At 43.0% G+C, this 18,893-nt stretch overlaps 1 protein-coding gene across 12 annotated transcripts in view; it reads right to left on the reverse strand.

Moving 5' to 3' along the window:
• Positions 1–18,893, reverse strand: part of CDH23 (cadherin related 23) — a 641,486-nt gene that overhangs the window by 361,974 nt on the left and 260,619 nt on the right. The gene's annotated exons all lie outside the window — the stretch shown is intronic.

The raw sequence follows: 18,893 nt of genomic DNA on the forward strand, positions 1-18,893 counted from the left end.
ACAATCTCAATTATTTTACCATTTATCAAGCAGCCAGTGAACTGTAGCTGGAATTAGGTCATCAAGGTGAGCATGTCTATTACTGTTCAAGCTTTGCTTTGACCTTATTTATCTATTAATCAAATACATTGTTCCAATATATAAGCAACTTACTGGTGTCATAGTTTTTAAGACTTCCGGTAAATGGTAACATAATAATGGTAACTGTGGTAACAGAATAATGTGCATGTACTGCGCATGTTCTGTGAGATAATAACTATTTATCATTTTTATGTAGTACAGAGATATCACAGTCCATTATAAGTTATTAATTTACTTACATATACAAATTATATGCTGCCTGATGTCCAATGACGCTGGCAGTTTACAAGTAAGGAAGAAAAAATAAACAGTAACGAATTTAAAAAATCATAAAGGGCCAAAGGCCAACATAAACCCCAAAACCTAATGAGCATGGGAGCTAAATTTGGGCAGAAGCTATTGTTCCAAAGGACAGATGTTGTAAGAGGAAAGGAATGTGTCCTGGGGGTCCATTATTAAATGACACTATTTAATTCATCGGACATGAAGCGTGTCCATCCTGCCTGATCTCATCAAAGAGACAGAAACGGCCAGAAACAGGAAGTCCTTCAATGTAAATCATGTCAATCAAACAACAAACACTAGTTGTAACTAAATATCTTCCCTTTGGAATGACTGTTCTTACATCGTTGCTGAAGAGTTAGGGTATACAATAGGTTGATAGGGACAGCAGTAACCCAGAGAGGGAGAATTATGATTCCAAGTCACACACTGTCTTTGTATTTAAAGCTTCAACTATGTCACGGTTTTTACTGCATATTGAGAATTATGGTGTTCATCCATCTGACCAGGATCAAAATGAAATATCCTAAAGGCATTAACAATAAAACACCATTCTAAGTATTGTATTTATGGACAGGATCATGTAATCATGTAAGACTTACAGGTGATCCTTGCATCTAATTCATGACTTTGTAAAATTTAAATCACATCTCTTTAAAAGCAGGATTTGTCTTACCTGGAATAAAAACAGGTCTGGGCATGTAACAGAGAAGTCCGTAACCCTGAAGTGAATGAGAAAGGCTCTATCTCTTCATTATTTAGATAAATAAAGAGTGCGTTCAATTTTAACCCGATGACAATTTTGTACAGTAAGTTAGGCTGAGAAACGCTTACTGGTTCAAAATTACTCAGCAAATTCTATGGTTAAGAGTGGACTTAAAACCGTAGTTTTCTGTGTTCTTTTCTAATGTTTTAGCCACTATACTATTTATTTGGAAATATTTGTCTAAAGATTCCCCAACATTCACATCATCATTACTTAGTTACAACCTTTCCCCCCTTGTAGCTTCAACATCTTTCTTCACCTTGTGTGAGGACCCACCCCACTTTGCATCTTAAGAAGACAGAACTCTTGGAATAATTCTTCCAACAGGAATCCTTTATTAAGAGAAAATGGTTGCAGGCATGCTAGACAGGACTTGGGGTTCAAGCTCTCCCATTCAAGGTTTTAAGGGGTTCCCCAGTAGTCCCACCCAATCAACCCCCCTTCCAGTGATAGTTTCAAGTATCACAATTCCATCCCCTTTCTTCTTCCGTCTGGATGGAGACTTCAGATAACTACATGAAAGGCAATTACTCTTCTTTGATATGTTAAAGCTTAGAGGCCACAATAAACACACATTCAGTCCTTTGAAGTGTGCTGAAGGAAGTGAGGGCCATAAAGCCCCTTTGCTCTCCCCCTTTTCTCCCTCTTATGGCAGAATCCAGAGAAGGCAGAATTGGGAGTTTCTATGTTTGATAATTAAAGATGAAATATAATTGGATTCTGACATCCGGCCCCTCTTAACAATAAGAGAGATCCACCTGAAAGAAAACACAAGTAAAAAATTTAGTTAGGCTTGTTAGGATACTCTGTGTGAAACTTCTTCAATAGCTTCGGGGCTCTGACGTGACGTTTATGGACCCACTCATTTTGTGAGGCAGGGAGGTGTTTCCAGGCAACTAGGTACTGAGTTGTTCCACGATATCTCCTAGAGTCAAGGATCTCTTTTATTTCGAAGTGTTGTTCCCCCTCCACCATGATTGGAGGTGGTGGGGGGGGGATTTTTGGCCGTAGAGGTGACTGATGCTCTCTTTTCAGCAAGCTGCAATGAAAAATTGGGTGTATTTGCCTGAGGTTTTTGGGTAATTCTAATTCTACTGTTACTGGATTTATGATCCTTTTAATTGGAAAAGGTCCTATATATTTTGGTCCAAGTTTTTTACAGGGCTGTAGGGACTTTAGGTATTTTGTAGATAAGTACACCATTTCTCCTATAATGAATGGTGTAGGCTCAACCCTTTTTTTATCGGCTTGTGCTTTGTATGCCCGCCTAGCTTCATCTAGTGATTTTCTGACTATTGGCCAGGTGTTTTGTAGGTTTTCCATCCATTCTTTCAGTGAAGGGATCGTTGGTTCTTTTGGGGTTAACTCTGGCATAGGGTTGAAACTTTGGCCGTTGGCTATTTGAAAAGGAGTGTAGCCTGTGCTGGAGTGGACTGCATTATTGTAGGCAACTTCTGCAAAAGGAAGTAAGTCCGTCCAATCACTCTGTTGGAAATTTAAAAAACATCTCAAATATTGCTCAAGTACCGACTGGCAGCGTTCCGCTTGTCCATCTGTCTGAGGGTGATGGCTAGATGTCAGTCCCTGAGTGGTCCCTAAGAGGGATAAAAATTCCTTCCAAAATGTAGACGTAAATTGCACTCCCCTATCAGAGATGATGCGTTGGGGTGCCCCGTGCAATCTGTAAATGTGCTGGATAAAAAGTTTTGCTAAGGCCTTTGCAGTGGGAATTTTTTGGCAAGGGATAAAGTGCACCTGTTTGGAAAATAGGTCCGTGACTGTCCAGATAACAGTATTCCCATTGCTTTCAGGCAATTCCACTATAAAATCCATGGCTATTTCCCTCCAGGGGGCTGAGGGACTTGCCACTGGTTGTAACAGCCCTGGCGATTTCCCTTGCAACCTCTTTGCTGATGCACAGGTTGGGCAGCTGGCAACATAACTTTCTATGTCCTTTTTTATTGATGGCCACCAAAATTGCCGTTTAATTAAGTGTAAAGTTTTTACAAATCCAAAATGCCCTGCTGATTTTGTCATCATGCAAAAGTGAATTAAGTTAGTCTTTGTTGTTGTATATATATTTAACTTTTCCCCTACCCAAGGCAATCCGTCATTGTGCACACATGTTTGTTTTTCTGGAACCAATCATCTGTTTCCAAACTTTTTCTGAATTCAATCCCAGTTTGGCTGTCCAGTTGTGGTTTTATTTTGGCTTGGGTTCTTGTGGTTACTGGCGCTGCCAGTTGTGACTCTGCCATTATTGGTCTAGAGTCTGTGGTTCGTGCGCTGTTATATTGGGGCATGCGAGATAGTGCATCTGCCAGGAAGTTCTTTCTTCCTGGTAAATGTTTGAGCTTAAATTGGAATTGGTGAAAATGCTGGGACCAGCGGGCTTGTTTGGGATTGAGTTTCCTGGAAGTTTTCAGGGCTTCTAAATTTTTGTGATCAGTCCACACCTGGAAGGGGATTTTGTTGCCTTCCAGGAACTGTCGCCACGTGAGTAATGCCCAACGTATCCCATAAGCCTCCTTCTCCCATACGGGCCAGCGCTGTTCTGTTTCCGTGAGTTTCTTAGATGTATATGCACAGGGTTGCAATACTGCATCATCATTTTCTTGTAATAGCACAGCCCCCACTGCCACATCACTTGCATCTGCCTGTATTATGAAGGGTTTGTCCATGTCTGGGTGCCTTAGTACTGGTTCGGCAGAAAAAAGTCTCTTTAGTCTCTCAAACGCTGCTTGGCACTCCATTGTCCATGTTAGTGGCTGGCTAGGTTTTACTGAGGATGTTCCCTTCGTTTTTAGTAAGTTAGTGAGGGGCAAGGCTATCTGTGCAAATGAGGGGATGAATTGGCGGTAAAAATTTGCAAAGCCCAGGAAACTTTGTAGTTGCTTTCTTGTGCGGGGTGGTGCCCATTCTAATACTGCTCTGACCTTCTCTGGGTCCATTTCAATGCCCTGTGGGGATATGCGATAGCCTAGGTAGTCTATCCTTTCCTGGTGGAATTCGCATTTTGAGAGTTTGGCATATAGGTGGCGGCTCGCAGCTTCTTTAAAACCGCTCTGACAAGTTTGACGTGTTCTTCTTTTGTTTCGGTAAAGATAAGAATGTCGTCCAAGTAAACAAGGACCCCCTTAAACAGGTGCTCCCTTAGAACGTCATTGATTAATTGCATAAAGACTGCAGGGCCCCCTTGTAATCCAAATGGCAAGACTTTGAATTGATAGCACCCCATGGGGCAGTTAAATGCAGTCTTCCATTCGTCCCCTTCCTTGATTCTTACTCGATAGTAAGCTTCCCTTAAGTCTAGTTTAGAAAAAATTTTCCCTTTCGATAGGTGTGACAGCATGTCTTTCATGAGGGGCAGCGGTATAGGTTGCTTTCACTGATTGTATTCAGGGCCCTATAATCCACGCATAAACGTAAGGAGCCATCCTTCTTCTCTCTAAAAAGGACCGGGGCAGCCACTTTAGGCTTGGCTGGCTCAATGAAACCTCTCTCCAGGTTTTTTTTTATAAATCTTTCCATTTCCTCCTTCTCCTTTGGGCTCATGGAGTATAATCTGGGCTTCGGGAGTTTTGCCCCAGGCTTGAATTCAATGGTACAGTCTGTGGGTCGGTGGGGGGGAAGCTCATTCGCCCTCTCCTCACTGAAGACTTCAGCAAGGTCCCTATATTCCTCTGGTATTTCTGTTAATCTTTTTTCCTCTCCTATGGATGCTTTTTCTATTCTTGATTCTGGTAGCCTCCCTTGGGGTTTTAAGTCCATAGGGTCCCCCTTCGGGAATTTGATTTCTGTCGTCCTCCAATTTACCCAGGGGTTCCATTTTTTCAACCATTCCATCCCTAGAATCATTGGGCATTCCATACCTGGGGTCACCACAAACGTTAAGTCCTCTTCATGGTTGCCCAGGGAGAGATGTATTGGCAAGTGGCTAGGGTAGCTGGCACCCCCCCTGCTATGGATCCATCTAGCTGGCCAAATGAGATTGGTTGTTCCAGTCTCCTGGATGGGATGCCCAGATTCCCCACTAGTGTTGGGCTAATGAGGCAGCGGGTACAGCCAGAGTCTATTAAGGCTTTCACCTTCACAGCTTCGGGCATGGGGGGGATTAATATAGTCACTGTTTGAAGATGGGTGTGATGCGTCCACTTACCAGGGGTTCGCCCTCCGAGCTGTCATCTGAGGCATCCACCGGCCCTGTGGTGTAGGCTGGAGTCCTTTCCCTTTGGTGAGCAGAGGTGTGGGGTTTCTGCAATTTCCATCATTCTCATGGCCGTTTCTTTGGCTTAGCTGAATACTTTCCGGGTTTGTTGATTGGGGATCTGTCTGGGTTGTGCTGGGGGCCCTTTGAGCGGCATTCTACAGCTCGATGCCCTTCTCTTCCGCACTTGAAACATCTCATTTGCTTCTTGGCTGTATCCGATGATTTCACCGGTTGGTGTGTCAGCTCAGGCGGGGGGCGGCTCCATTGTTTTCCTCGGCGGTGCCTCTTCAATATGTCGATCTCTGCTTCCTCTGCCAAGACGTACCATTCCTCAAGTCGATGTGGGTCCCCTCGGGGCAGGCAAGCATCATATAGATCATAGTTTAGTCCGTCTTTGAAATGGCCAAGGAGGATGTCTTCTGGCCAATTCAGTTTGCTGGCAATGGCCCGGAATTCTTGTGTATACTCAGCCACTGGGCGTTTGCCCTGCCTCATCGTTGTTATTTTTTCACGGGCTTTGCGATCAGCCAGGGGGTCTTCAAATCGTCTTCTCAAAGAGGACATGAAACGGTTGAAGTTACTGAGTTCTGGGGCATTGGAGTCATGCAAGTTCACTACCCAATCCGCAGCTGGTCCATCCAGGGCAGATTGCACGATCCGGATGCGGGCTTTGTCGCTGGGAATATCCTGCCCATATTCCTCCATGTAGCTGAGGACTTGGGTTAGGAAAAACCCCAAGCGTGTTGGCTCCCCTTTGAATTTCACTTCCAACGGTGGACGTCTTGGAATGGATCGGTGCCTCTGTTGTGGGTGGTAGTGCCTTCCGTCCAGATTGCCATCTGTGGTCCGGTAGGGGGTGGGAGCTCCTGGATCAGTAGATGTCCCTGGGGTTGCAGGTTCCACGTCCCCCTCGGTGTCTCTCCCTTTGCGGCTCCAGGAACTGGGGCAGCCGTAGGGTTCAGTATTCTCCTCTCCTAGGGAGCTGAGAGTTCTCTTCATCAGGTCAATAGCTTTCTCTAGGATCCAGTCTGAGTACGGTGCCCAGCTTCCTCCCTCTTCACTTGCGTGCAGGGATTTCTCCATCTCCTGCTTCCATTCTGGTTGCTTGGTCCCCCGTCTCAGGGTCACCTTTCTTGATTCCTTTCCCCACTCACTTTTCTTTCCAACGCCCATCGACCAGCGAGGCTTGTGGTCCTGTGTCTCCACCACTTCTTCTCCTGAGGAATCTGGCCTCTCGGATCCCAACATCTGGCAAGGTTCCAACTGGGTCAGCGGCTCTCTTTCCAGGGAGTTTTCCCCCTCTTTTGCTCCATTGTCTGACATGGTAAATTTTTGCAAAATCCCCCGGCAAGGGTCTTCCTTCCAGGTGGATTAATTTTGCAAGTCCTGTCTAATGTGGGGACCCACCCCACTTTGCATCTTAAGAAGACAGAACTCTTGGAATAATTCTTCCAACAGGAATCCTTTATTAAGAGAAAATGGTTGCAGGCATGCTAGACAGGACTTGGGGTTCAAGCTCTCCCATTCAAGGTTTAAGGGGTTCCCCAGTAGTCCCACCCAATCAACCCCCCTTCCAGTGATAGTTTCAAGTATCACAATTCCATCCCCTTTCTTCTTCCGTCTGGATGGAGACTTCAGATAACTACATGAAAGGCAATTACTCTTCTTTGATATGTTAAAGCTTAGAGGCCACAATAAACACACATTCAGTCCTTTGAAGTGTGCTGAAGGAAGTGAGGGCCATAAAGCCCCTTTGCTCTCCCCCTTTTCTCCCTCTTATGGCAGAATCCAGAGAAGGCAGAATTGGGAGTTTCTATGTTTGATAATTAAAGATGAAATATAATTGGATTCTGACACCTTGCAGCAAGATGGGTAGCAAAGAAATTTAATAAATAAAATAAATCTTTCAGCATAAACTATAAATTTTCTCCTGACATCAGGATTATTTAACAAATATCTTCATTTATGCACACAACATCAATTAATTTAACGTGAACACATTTGTGATGTCAAGCGGTTCTTTTGTGTACCTAGAACATAGGCATTCATTTTTTACCTAGGAGGAAGAAGTATGAATGGTTGTTTTTATAGTTTTATAGTTTAATGAAACACAACATCTGTCTTGGCAAGAGCAAACCAATGCTATATTTTAACTGTTGGAAGCCACGGTTCAAGCAGAGAGGAAAATATTACAACAGGGGTCTTCAGACTTGGCCCTTTTATAACTTGTGGACTTCAAGTCATAAGTCATAAAAGGGCCAAGTTTGAAGACCCCTGCATTACAAGATAAGCTACCACTTCTTTAGTCTATTCCAATGTGTTTCACTTGGATCTCCTCTTGAAAACATTTCAGCAAATATTCCAAAATATAGCAGCTCACATACAGTTTTAATAGGGAGGAATAGATTCAGGAACTTAACACTTAAAGGTTGATAATTGGTTTCATGGCATTGTTTTTAATCTATGACATGCTATATATGTGGCCCTTGGTGCTCTCTGAGCCTGGTTGTTTTCTTGAAGATGTTTCATTACTCAACTATGTAACATCATCAATGCACTGACGGTGTACCTAGTTGGATAACAAAGCATACACAAGAAAAACAATTAAGTTCAGAGAGCACCAAGAATCGTACAGTTCAACTTTAAGCTGCAAATATTCTCTTCTGTAATAGTCACATGGCTTGGCATTTGCAGAACAGCCTTTCTCCAGAATTAGCTCATCCTATGTATTTATTCCAAAGACAGTTGATAATCCAAAACCTATATGAAGTGATAGACACAGAGGCCAGAGTTATGCCCTTTAAGTGTAGCCACCCCATTATGGAATATCGTGCCCCCACATCCTTTTTACTAAATAGCAGTAAAGATTATCTTGAATTGATGATGCTAATGATTGACCTAGGCTATTAAAATGTTTACAATACCCTTTATATAAGTGTATTTTTTGACTTATCTTGACTCTTTAGAACTAAGGTAGTAAAAAAATGATTCTGTAAATAAATAAAACTAAACTTTAACTATTTTTCAAGCAGAGCTAGATAACAATGCATGATCATCATCAACTGGTAAATAAACTGAAAAAGGAAAATTTATTTTGGATATGAACATATGTTTATTTGCTCTGCATCTCAGAATATGTCTTCTATACAGCCTATTTTCACTGTATGTGGGAAGTCTCATGTAGGAGATGACCAGGCTGATCCCAAGGGAAGGATCAAATGCACAATCAGTCATGGGTCTCTTTGTGTCAACAAGAGATCTAAATCTAACCCACTTTGAATTCCCTTAATTTTTATCTACTGCCAATTTGCTTTGACTATTAGTCATTCAGATTCTCGTAGAGAGCTTAAGCTTCCAATAAATCTTTATACCCATTTGAACTGCCTGGACTTCCTGACTTTTCCTGGCACTTGACATCTCAAAATTTTAAAAAAACTACAGAGTCTAAAAAACTAACACATCTCTTCCAATGGTGAGGAAGCATATTTATTCATAATAAAAAATTTAATATGTTTAATTTTATGAAATATTTTCTATTTATTTATGTATCTATATTTTTGTACATAATCATGAATGTTTACATGTGAAAGAACATTAAAATATTGTAAGCAAACTACTACAGAGAGTGGCAACAACAGAACTTAGCATCTCAAATTATTCATTATTCTTCATAAAACTGTTAAAATTGATGTAATAAAGCAGCCTACGTTTTTATTCAAAGATCTGTTGTTTTTCTATAAAATAGAGGATAAACAGGATTCATTTTTGAATAAAACTGTATTTATGGCTAAGGAAAATAATGTCATTCCTGGAATTTAATCAATTACAATTTCATTTGGTTCAGACCCTAAAAGTGATGAATAATCATTTTTCACAGTTTAGATAAAAATGAACATACAAAGAATCAATGTATTAATGGGCCAAACATGTATAAAATACATGTACTGTCTTAACACCTCTCCTTTGTCCTAAGACCTCCTTGGGTTAGGGGCATTTCCATTGTTGGTGTTGAATGAGAAAGCACCTCTCTATTTCAAGACTGGTGCACAACTTGGGGGTCCTTAAAAGCCAAGTAGAATCAGGGCCAGGAGGACCTTTGCACAGGTTCAGTTATGCTTCTTCCTTCAGTGGGAGACACTTCAATTGGTCAATCATGCCCTAGTCACCTCATGAATGAACTATCTGAATGTGATCTACATGGGGCTACTATTAAAGACCATCCAGAAGCTACAGTATATCTGGTTCATAATGCAGTGGTGTAATAATGGGCATTTCTCAGTGACCATATATCAGTGCTACTATATGAGTTACATGACCTTCACTGGTTTCCAGTGGACTTCCAAGTGCTACTCAAGATGTTAATTTCAAAGACCGTCATACCATAGAACCTGGTTATCTGAAGGTTATCTTCTATTGTTTCCACCCATCCAGCAAGTTTGGGCAGACTGGGTACACTCCAGGTCCCTTTTATGACACTGTCATTTTGTGGAAACTACAAAGCATAGGCCCTGCCCTCTGGAACAGCGTCTTTTCAGAGATGCAGATGGTTACCCACCTTCTTAGGGTTCTGAAAAGAAACTGGCTTAGTCGCCAGCCCTCAGTTTAATGTCTTGGGAGGAGGTTGCTGGGTTATGTTTAATTGTGAATGTTTTTTTACAGTAATTTGGCCTATATTTTTAATTGAATTAACTATACATTAGATTGTATAAGCAATGGTATGTGGCCATAACAAATGCAATGAAATAAAGATGTGTAACCATGTACTCCACAGTGACTTGGAATCTTGTCAAGGAATGAGAATCTTCTTTTGGTACTCTATATATGTACATATATTGGCATTCTTCTGTGAATTGCTTCTAGCAGAAGAATATGTTTATAATTTTTAAGCATATCATGAGATTTTGCAGAACTCCATCCCCTTTACATCTGATCAATTTTTAAGGGCACTGATGTGTTTAACTATCTTATTATGTTGTCTTCTCTAAATATGTTATGCCAATGTAAATTCAATGCTAGTTATTTTCATATTATACAGTCACCTGCATTTTGTATAATCATGATTTACTGAATTAACCCAGTTGTATTCGATTAACATCCTGAAATGTAAACTAACATAGTGTTAAGTCCTCAGCGAAATGGCAATGACGCGAGAAGCAGTTGTAGTTCTCAGGAACCTCTTTATTTCTGTTCAACATACTGGTTACAAGGACGCCGACAACGCCCAAGTCTCCCTGCCCCTTTTATAGGCGATCCCCGGGCCAAACTGCAACATTTGGCGCACTTGCACTCTGCGCATGCGCGCGAGTGCTGGCGACAGCCAGTCTGGTCCTGGGCAGCTTGCACCTGCCCGGGACCGTTGCAATGCCCCGAGCCTGCCTTCACAGGCTCAGGACATAACACCCCTTCCCCCCCCCCCGGCTAAGACTATAATCATACAAATAATAATATACAACACAATACGAGTGTGATACCCAAACTAGCTTTCGTACCAGTTATCTCTTTTGCTTCCATTGTTCCCCAGTGTTCCATTCTTTTCCTACATGTACAGGAATACTCTCTGTTAACTCTGTTTTGCCAGTAGAGTTACAAAATCTTCCAAATACTTAGGAGATCTTTTAACTCTCTGTGACCTCCTGATTTCTGGGTACCCTCCAAGTACTCCTTGACTGAGGGGTGCTGTATGCTTGTTCCCCTTGCTTGGCCCTGGTGATTCCCAAGGACTGTGCTCCAATGCCTGGCCTGCTTGCTTGCCCAGCGGGCTCGTCAGGCCAGGGCTTCTTTCTCTGTTTGACCTGGTTGTCCTGCCTGGTTGCAGGCTCTCTGGCCCTCCTAAGTGACTGCCACTGTTGGGCAACTCTGTAGAACCTCCCAGGTCTGTCCTAGACCTATCAAGAGGCTGTCTTTCCTCATGTTCCCGTTCTGTAACCGGGCTTACTAGGGTTTCAGTACTGTCCCAAAACTCAGTTGTCCCCTGAGTGATGCCACAGGTGTTGTAATCGGGATTTGGTTCCTCGACCACCTCCCTGTGTGCTTGCCCCCTTCTAGGAGCAGTGGCAGTGTTGGGCCAACTAGACGGAATGTGTGCCAGCTCTCTTGGAGGGTGTGGGTTGTTTGGATGCTCCCGGATATCCTCCCTGACTGGAGTACTGAATGATGCTGGTGTGTAGTGATTATGCCCCCGGGGTGACTCCCTGGCTGGAGTAGGCACTGGTGCCTGAATTCTAGTTGGACTCCATGAATTCCTGTTTGGAGCACTCGCGGAATTTTGGAATGAGCTGTCTGTGGTTTCCTCGTTAATGATAGGCTGCAGCCCACACCCTTCCCTTTGCCCATAGGGGTCCCCCTCCCCCCCTGGAAAAAACCCAGGAGTCTCAGTGGGAAGGTCCCGGCTTGTGCATAGCTGATCGATGTGTCGTCGCAGGACACGACCGTCGTCCAGGGAAACCTCGTAGGACAAAGGACCTGTGACCCTGGACACAGTGGCAGGGACCCATAAATGACCAGGCCCGTAGTTACGAGTCCAAACCGGGGCACCCACTAGCAGTTGTCTAGGTGCCCTGGGGTGTGTGATTGTAGAAGGTAGTCTGTCCGGGTGCAACCGGTCAAGCTTGGTAGTCAGTTTGCACCCCCAACGAAGTTCAGCTGGGCTCCTCCCAGTAGAAGTGGAAGGTGTAGTGCGATAAGAAAGGAGGAAGTCAGCCAACCTGTGATGCCAGTCTCCATAGGTTAATTTCTTCAAAGCATCCTTGGTGATGCAAACCATGCGTTCAGCCATACCGTTGGTGGACGGGTGGAAGGGCGCAGAGGTGGCATGACGAATCATGTTGGCCTGTAAGAAAGCTTGGAATTCGGAAGAAGTGAATTGAGGGCCATTGTCAGATACGAGGACATCAGGAAGCCCGTGTGTAGCAAAAATTCCCCTCAGTACTTGAATAGTCTTTGCAGTGGTGGTGGAAGAGACAGGTACAACCTCAAGCCATTTTGAATGGCTATCAACCAAGACCAAGAAGAATTGACCATGAAATGGCCCAGCATAGTCAATGTGCACCCTAGACCATGGAGACTGTGTTTCCTCCCATCTATGTACAGGAGCTTGGGGCATTTCAGGGCGTGAGCGTTGACAAAGGTGGCATGCATGCACCTTAGCTTCAATGTCTCTGTCTAACCCAGGCCACCACAAATGGCTGCGCGCAAGCACCTTCATACGTACAATGCCAGGATGACCCTCGTGGAGGGAACCTAAGACCCTAGTCCTCATTGAGGCAGGAATGACAACTCTGCTCCCCCAAAGCAGACAACCCTGGAAAGTGGATAACTCGTTCCTTTTTGACCAGAAACTCTGAAACTCAGTGCCTGGACAACTCTCTGGCCATCCAGATAAAACCCAAGATAGGACACGAGAAAGTGTGAGATCTGTGGCTGATTCAGCAGACACATCCCTGGCATCTAAAGGGGACTCAGGCAAGGCTTGAATTGAGAGGATATTGATTGTTGGTGCAGGGTCAGCCTCTACTACTGGCAGAGGTAATCTACTGAGGCCATCAGCATGGCCCATTTCTTTCCCAGGTTTGTGAATTAAGGAAAAATCATAGGCAGACAGAAAGATAGACCATCTCAGCATTCTGGGGAAGATGATTTGGGGGGTTTGTTTATGTGTGGTAAACAGCCCCAACAAAGGCTTATGGTCAGTGAAGACCGTGAAATGTCTGCCATATAGGAAATCATGGAATTTTTTGATTCCAGCAACAACAGCTAAAGCCTTCATGTCAATTTGAGCATAATTTCGCTCTGCAGAAGACAAGGTCCTGGAGTAATATGCAACAGGAACCTGAGTTCCATCAGGTCTGAGGTGGCTTAGTACGGCTAACACCCCATAAGGAGAAGCATCACAAGCGATGCACACTGGAAGGGATTCATTGAAATGTGCAAGCACACTGTTAGAAGTGAGTAAGGCCTTAACTTCATTGGAACTTGCTTCATGTTTTTGTGACCACTGCCACACTGCCTGTTTGTCCAGGAGCCTATGAAGAGGTTTGCCTACACTAGCCTTGTTTGGAAGGAGGGAGTTGTAAAAGTTCAAAAGGCCCAGGAAGGCCTGTAGTTCGGCCTTGGACTTTGGCCTAGGAGCATGCATAATAGCTTTTAATTTGGACTCAGCAGGGTGAATCCCAGCAGCATCAATTTTGAATCCCAGAAAATCTGTAGAAGGCACCCCAATTTTACATTTGTCCTTCTTGAGTTTGAGGCCCGTTTCCCTGAACCTCAGCAGGACAGCCCGTAGTCTCTCAGCTAAGTTGTGTGTAGAGTCTCCAGCAATTAAGACATCATCAAAATAGGGGCAAACCCCTGGTATACCCCATAGTGTGTTTTCCATTATGCTTTGGAAAATTCCAGGAGCAACATTTACTCCAAATTGTAACCTCTTTACCTTGAATGCCCCCCTGTGGGTCACAATGGTTTGAGCTACAGCAGCAGAATCAACAGGCAACTGTTGATACGCCTGAGCTAGGTCAAGCTTTGCAAAAACACGCCCCCCCCCCTTGAGGGAGGCAGAATATGACTGACCACGGGGACAGGGTAGGCATGTTGCTGCAATGCCTTATTCAGAGTGCATTTGTAATCTGCACAGATGCGAATGTCCCCATTTGCCTTAAGAGGCGTGACAATGGTGGTCTCCCAAGGACTGGAGTCGACAGGTTCTAAGACTCCTTGCTGAATCAATTTGTCCAATTCGGTGTCAATTTTACCTTTCAAAGCAAAAGGAACCCTTCTTGCTTTAATTCTAATAGGGGTGACAGTGGGGTCTAGTTTTAATGACACAGGTGTTCCTTTGTACGTGCCCAGCTGTGGGCTGAAAACATCTGCAAATTCTTTGCAGAATTCCTGTAGATCTACTGTTTGCAAGTTATTGAGCCCTGTGACGTGTATTCCCAAGGCCTCAAACCAATCCCTATGAGACTCATTCGCTCACCCCCTACTACTATTACATCTAATGGACCTTCAAAATCCTTGTACTGCACGTTAAGGGTGGCCTCCCCCTTAACACACACTCTGGAGTTTTGAAAGTCTGTTAACACAATGTCGGAAGGCCTCAGTTTGGCCTGAAATCCGGTGCCAGAACAAATCTTCCTGAATGTGTGCATGGAAATGATTGAAAGTGCAGACCCCGTATCCAGTTCCATAGCCAATGGAACCCCTTGTAACTTCACTTTAAATGACAGCTTTTTCTTAATGGGCTTGTGTGTGCCTGTCCTATAAATGCTTCTTCACGAAGCACAGAAACCCACCCTGTTTTGGCTGGGGAAGCTGGTACCTTTCAGGCGCAATTCTTCTCGAGTTTGTACCTTTTGACGGCCCAGACACACAGCTGCAATGTGGCCCTGTTTTCCGCATGCTCTACAGATAGCGGAGCGAAATCTGCAGTCGGTCCTCTTATGATGACCTCCACAACCGAGGCACTTGGGGACAGCTGAAGAGCCTTCCTTCTGCTTCCCTTCTTTTGTGGGGTAGAGACGGTCTACTTCATCGTCAGGATCCTCCTCTGGGTTCCTTTGGACTCCTTCCTGGTGCACGGACACAGCTTCTGGAGTACTTCTGATCGGCCTCATGTTCTTGATGGCGCCATTTGCTGCCTCTTCTGCAGTAACCTCTCTCAAGGCATCTTGGAATGATAAGTCTTCTTTAGCAAAAAGTCTCTGCTGCAATTCTCTATGTCTCAATCCGCATACAAATCTGTCTCTCAGCCGTTCTTCTAGATCTTTGAACTCGCAGTGTTTAGCGGCTTTTCTTAGCGCAGCAATGTACTCTTTGGCTGATTCTCCGGGCCGCTGATCCCTCTGTTCGAAGGTGTGGCGCCAAACGATGACGCACAACTTGGGCTGGAAGTGTTCCTTTAGTAGTTTTTTGAGATCTGTGTAGTTAACAGATTCTAGAGGTGCAGATGCTGCTATGTTTTCAGCGATCTCGAATACGTCTTGACCGCAAACGCACAGCAAGGTGGCGGCTTTTAGACTATCTTCTCTTACTTGATTGACTTTAAGATAGTTTTCTACCCTGGCTACGTAGGACTCCCATCTTTCCGGATGCGAGACGTCAAATTCTGAAAGTCTTCCAACTTTTGCCATTTTTGTAGAACAGGAAGGGTCTATCAGCCAGCTTACCCCCGATGTTTGCTGAATTGGCGGGCAGCTGCTGAGTTTAACGCCGTTTCCTACTGCTCAGGACTCTAGGGTAAGCTTACAACTTGTCTGCAGCCGTTGTAAGGCATCCCACCTTCGTCGCCAGTGTTAAGTCCTCAGCGAAATGGCAATGACGCGAGAAGCAGTTGTAGTTCTCAGGAACCTCTTTATTTCTGTTCAGCATACTGGTTACAAGACGCCGACAACGCCCAAGTCTCCCTGCCCCTTTTATAGGCGATCCCCGGGCTAAACTGCAACATTTGGCGCGCTTGCACTCTGCGCATACGCGCGAGTGCTGGCGACAGCCAGTCTGGTCCCAGGCAGCTTGCACCTGCCCGGGATCGTTGCAATGCCCCGAGCCTGCCTTCACAGGCTCAGGACATAACACATAGGATGAACACATCAACTATACTGCTGGTTTTTCTTCTATCCTTTATTTATCTTTCATTTTCCCTTCTATTTTAAGCTAAGAAAACAGGAGAGAGAATCCGATGTGAAGGCTGTGAAAGATAAAAGTCTACGAAACTGCACTTTTTTCCACATAAAATTTGGACTGCTTTCTTTGTTACTGAGACCTGCAATTTCAACCTGCGCTTTCTCTATGAATGGAGAAACTATTAAATGTAATATTATGCTGGCTATTCTTTCAACTCACATTTGTATTACAAAAGCTATAAATTGTATTCATATTAAACTGAAAACGTTAATCATAAATTCTTGGAAACCGATCCAGGACTGAACACAGTACAGATTACAACCAGAAAACAGAAGAGTTTTGCTTCCTTCCACTTCTTAGTTTCCCAAGCTACTGTACTTGATTAAAAATTTAACAGAACTAAAGTGCAGAGATTAAGTTAGTAAAGTGCTTTGTAAATACGTAAAACCCAATATCAAAATTTCTGCTATCTTCAGCCAGAGCATCTGACAATGTGATTTATAAAGATCCCCTCTTTATTTGGCCAGATTTGGACACTTGGCAACTGGCATGTATTTCCAGGAACTGCAACATCCTGGGTCCATGTGGTCGCCATTTGCAACCTTCCCAACTGGTTTCCAGCAAGCAAAGTCAATACGGGAAGCTGTATATTCTCAATGACTAGATGATTCACTTAATAACAGTCTTCTATCATGGCAAAAGGTCATAAAATAAGTCGTGACTCACTTAACAACCACCTTATTTAGCAATGGTAATTCTGGTCCCAAATGTGTTCATACGTTGAGGACTACTTGTATATCATCTGTTTTCATCAACTTTTCTTCCATTTTTGAAGTTTTATTTTACGAGGTGTAAATCACTTATTAGTTCATAGTCCTGAACTATGTTTATATTCTGACTCTGAAAAATACTGCAATATCCCAACCAAGCACTGTTAGTTTGTTAACACAATTAAACCCTTGTGAAGTTACTTCCAATTGATCTAAGTAATTGAAAATATTTAAGGCAAAATATATAGACCCAGTGTTTACTTCTACAACAATATATTCATTGTTAATTTCATTCCAACAATTGCTTGCATCCATTTCAAAATAATTTCTTATAAACTAAAAGATAGCAATTGTTTATTTGTCCTATATGACAAAACACTTGACAAAGTGCAAATCTTCTGATAAAATTCAGAGTCTAAATCAATAGTAAACAGCCACCATTTGTTAGGGCAGATTCATTCTTTCCAAGGATTATTTACTTTCTGTAAGTAACTCTGTGATGAGATAACTATTAAGACATACAGTATATCTTCTTTCCTACAACAGATAAATTTTGCTACCTTTTTTAATTTTCTCAAACAATTCAAACAAAACCTGAAATATTTGTCTCAAGAACTCATTCAGTAGTTACTCTGTTAATAATAATAATAATAATAATAATAATAATAATGGCAGTGCCTGGAGACAGCAGAATAGACGAGAAAGAACTGGAGAAGATAACAAAATACAAAGACCTACAAATAGAAATAGAAAGACTGTGGCAAAAGCAAGTAAGGGTAGTACCAATAGTGATAGGCTCCTAGGGTGCAATCCCAAAACAACTGGAGCACCACTTGAACACCATTGGCATTGACAAATTCGCTATTAGTCAATTGCAAAAGGCGGCCTTACTAGGAACTGCTTCCATCCTGCGACGATATCTGTAATACCATCAAAAATCCACATCTGCCTATCCCAGGTCCTGGGTAAGGACTCGATAGGTAGACAAAATGCCAAATCCAGTCTGAACATCTGGCTGACTGTGCGATGATCCATAATAATAATAATAATAATAAAGTTGGAAGGGACCTTGGAGGTCATTGAGTCCAACCCCCTGCTCAGGCAGGAAACCCTACACCATTTCGGACAGATGGCTGTCCAGTCTCTTCTTAAAAACTTCCAGTGTTGGAGCATTCACCGCTTCTGGAGGCAGGTTGTTCCATTGGTTAATAAGCATTTGTTTATTTGCAAAATACATTTGCAAGTGAATAGAGAAACAGAAACAGAATGAACAAGTGTACTTACATTCTAGTCCAAATGGAAGGAAATTATATAAACAGGTCTGAATAGAAGAGTGAAGAAATTATATTATCAACCATACAACCATACAATATAATAATTGTGTTGCTGTATATTATTATTTCATGGAGAAAAGTTTGAAGATGTAAGAGAAGAAGTGGCAGAACCAGGGGTGTACTTAAAAGAGGAACAGCCTAGAACCCCTACATTGACAAAAGCAGACTGAGTCCAATCCTTGAATTCCACTGATCCTTATCTAATTCCAAGCAGGTGCTAACTGTTAGTTGAAAAGATTTAGTGCATAAGCTGTTTTAGCAATAAATAAGTTTAACTGGAACTTCACATGTGGACCTCGTCTTTTGTGCCTGACAGAAGAACTGGCATCACATTTCTAAATTAATATTCTGGTAGAGTCTTAAGACGTTAAAAACCAATGTGGTTTGACAGCACATTTGCAGTTGCCAAAGGAATCCAGAAAGGCAAACCTCACAAACATATCGAAAAAAGGAAGGTAGCTGTTGAGAAGGATGGGATAAACGCTGAATTAGTATTAGTTTCATCCTAAGAAGACTTTTGTAAGCTTCTTGTTTTCTAAGAAACAGAAACAGCGATGAATGCTCCAGCACTGGAAGTTTTTAAGAAGAGACTGGACAGCCATTTGTCTGAAATGGTATAGGGCAGGGGTAGGCAACCCAAAACACTCAAAGAGCCACTTGGACCCGTTTCCCACCGAAAACAAAACACCGGGAGCCGCAAAACCCTTTTGATATCTAAAATGAAGATAACACTGCATATATCCTTTTTTACCTTTATTATACTGTAGGTGTGTGTGTGTTTGTGTGTATGTGTGTGTGTGTGTGTGTGTGTGTATACACACACACATACACACACA

This window comes from Crotalus tigris, unplaced genomic scaffold (assembly GCF_016545835.1).
Source record: "Crotalus tigris isolate CLP2741 ecotype Arizona unplaced genomic scaffold, ASM1654583v1 scf7180000023654.2194447, whole genome shotgun sequence".
Classification (NCBI taxonomy): Eukaryota; Metazoa; Chordata; class Lepidosauria; order Squamata; family Viperidae; genus Crotalus; species Crotalus tigris.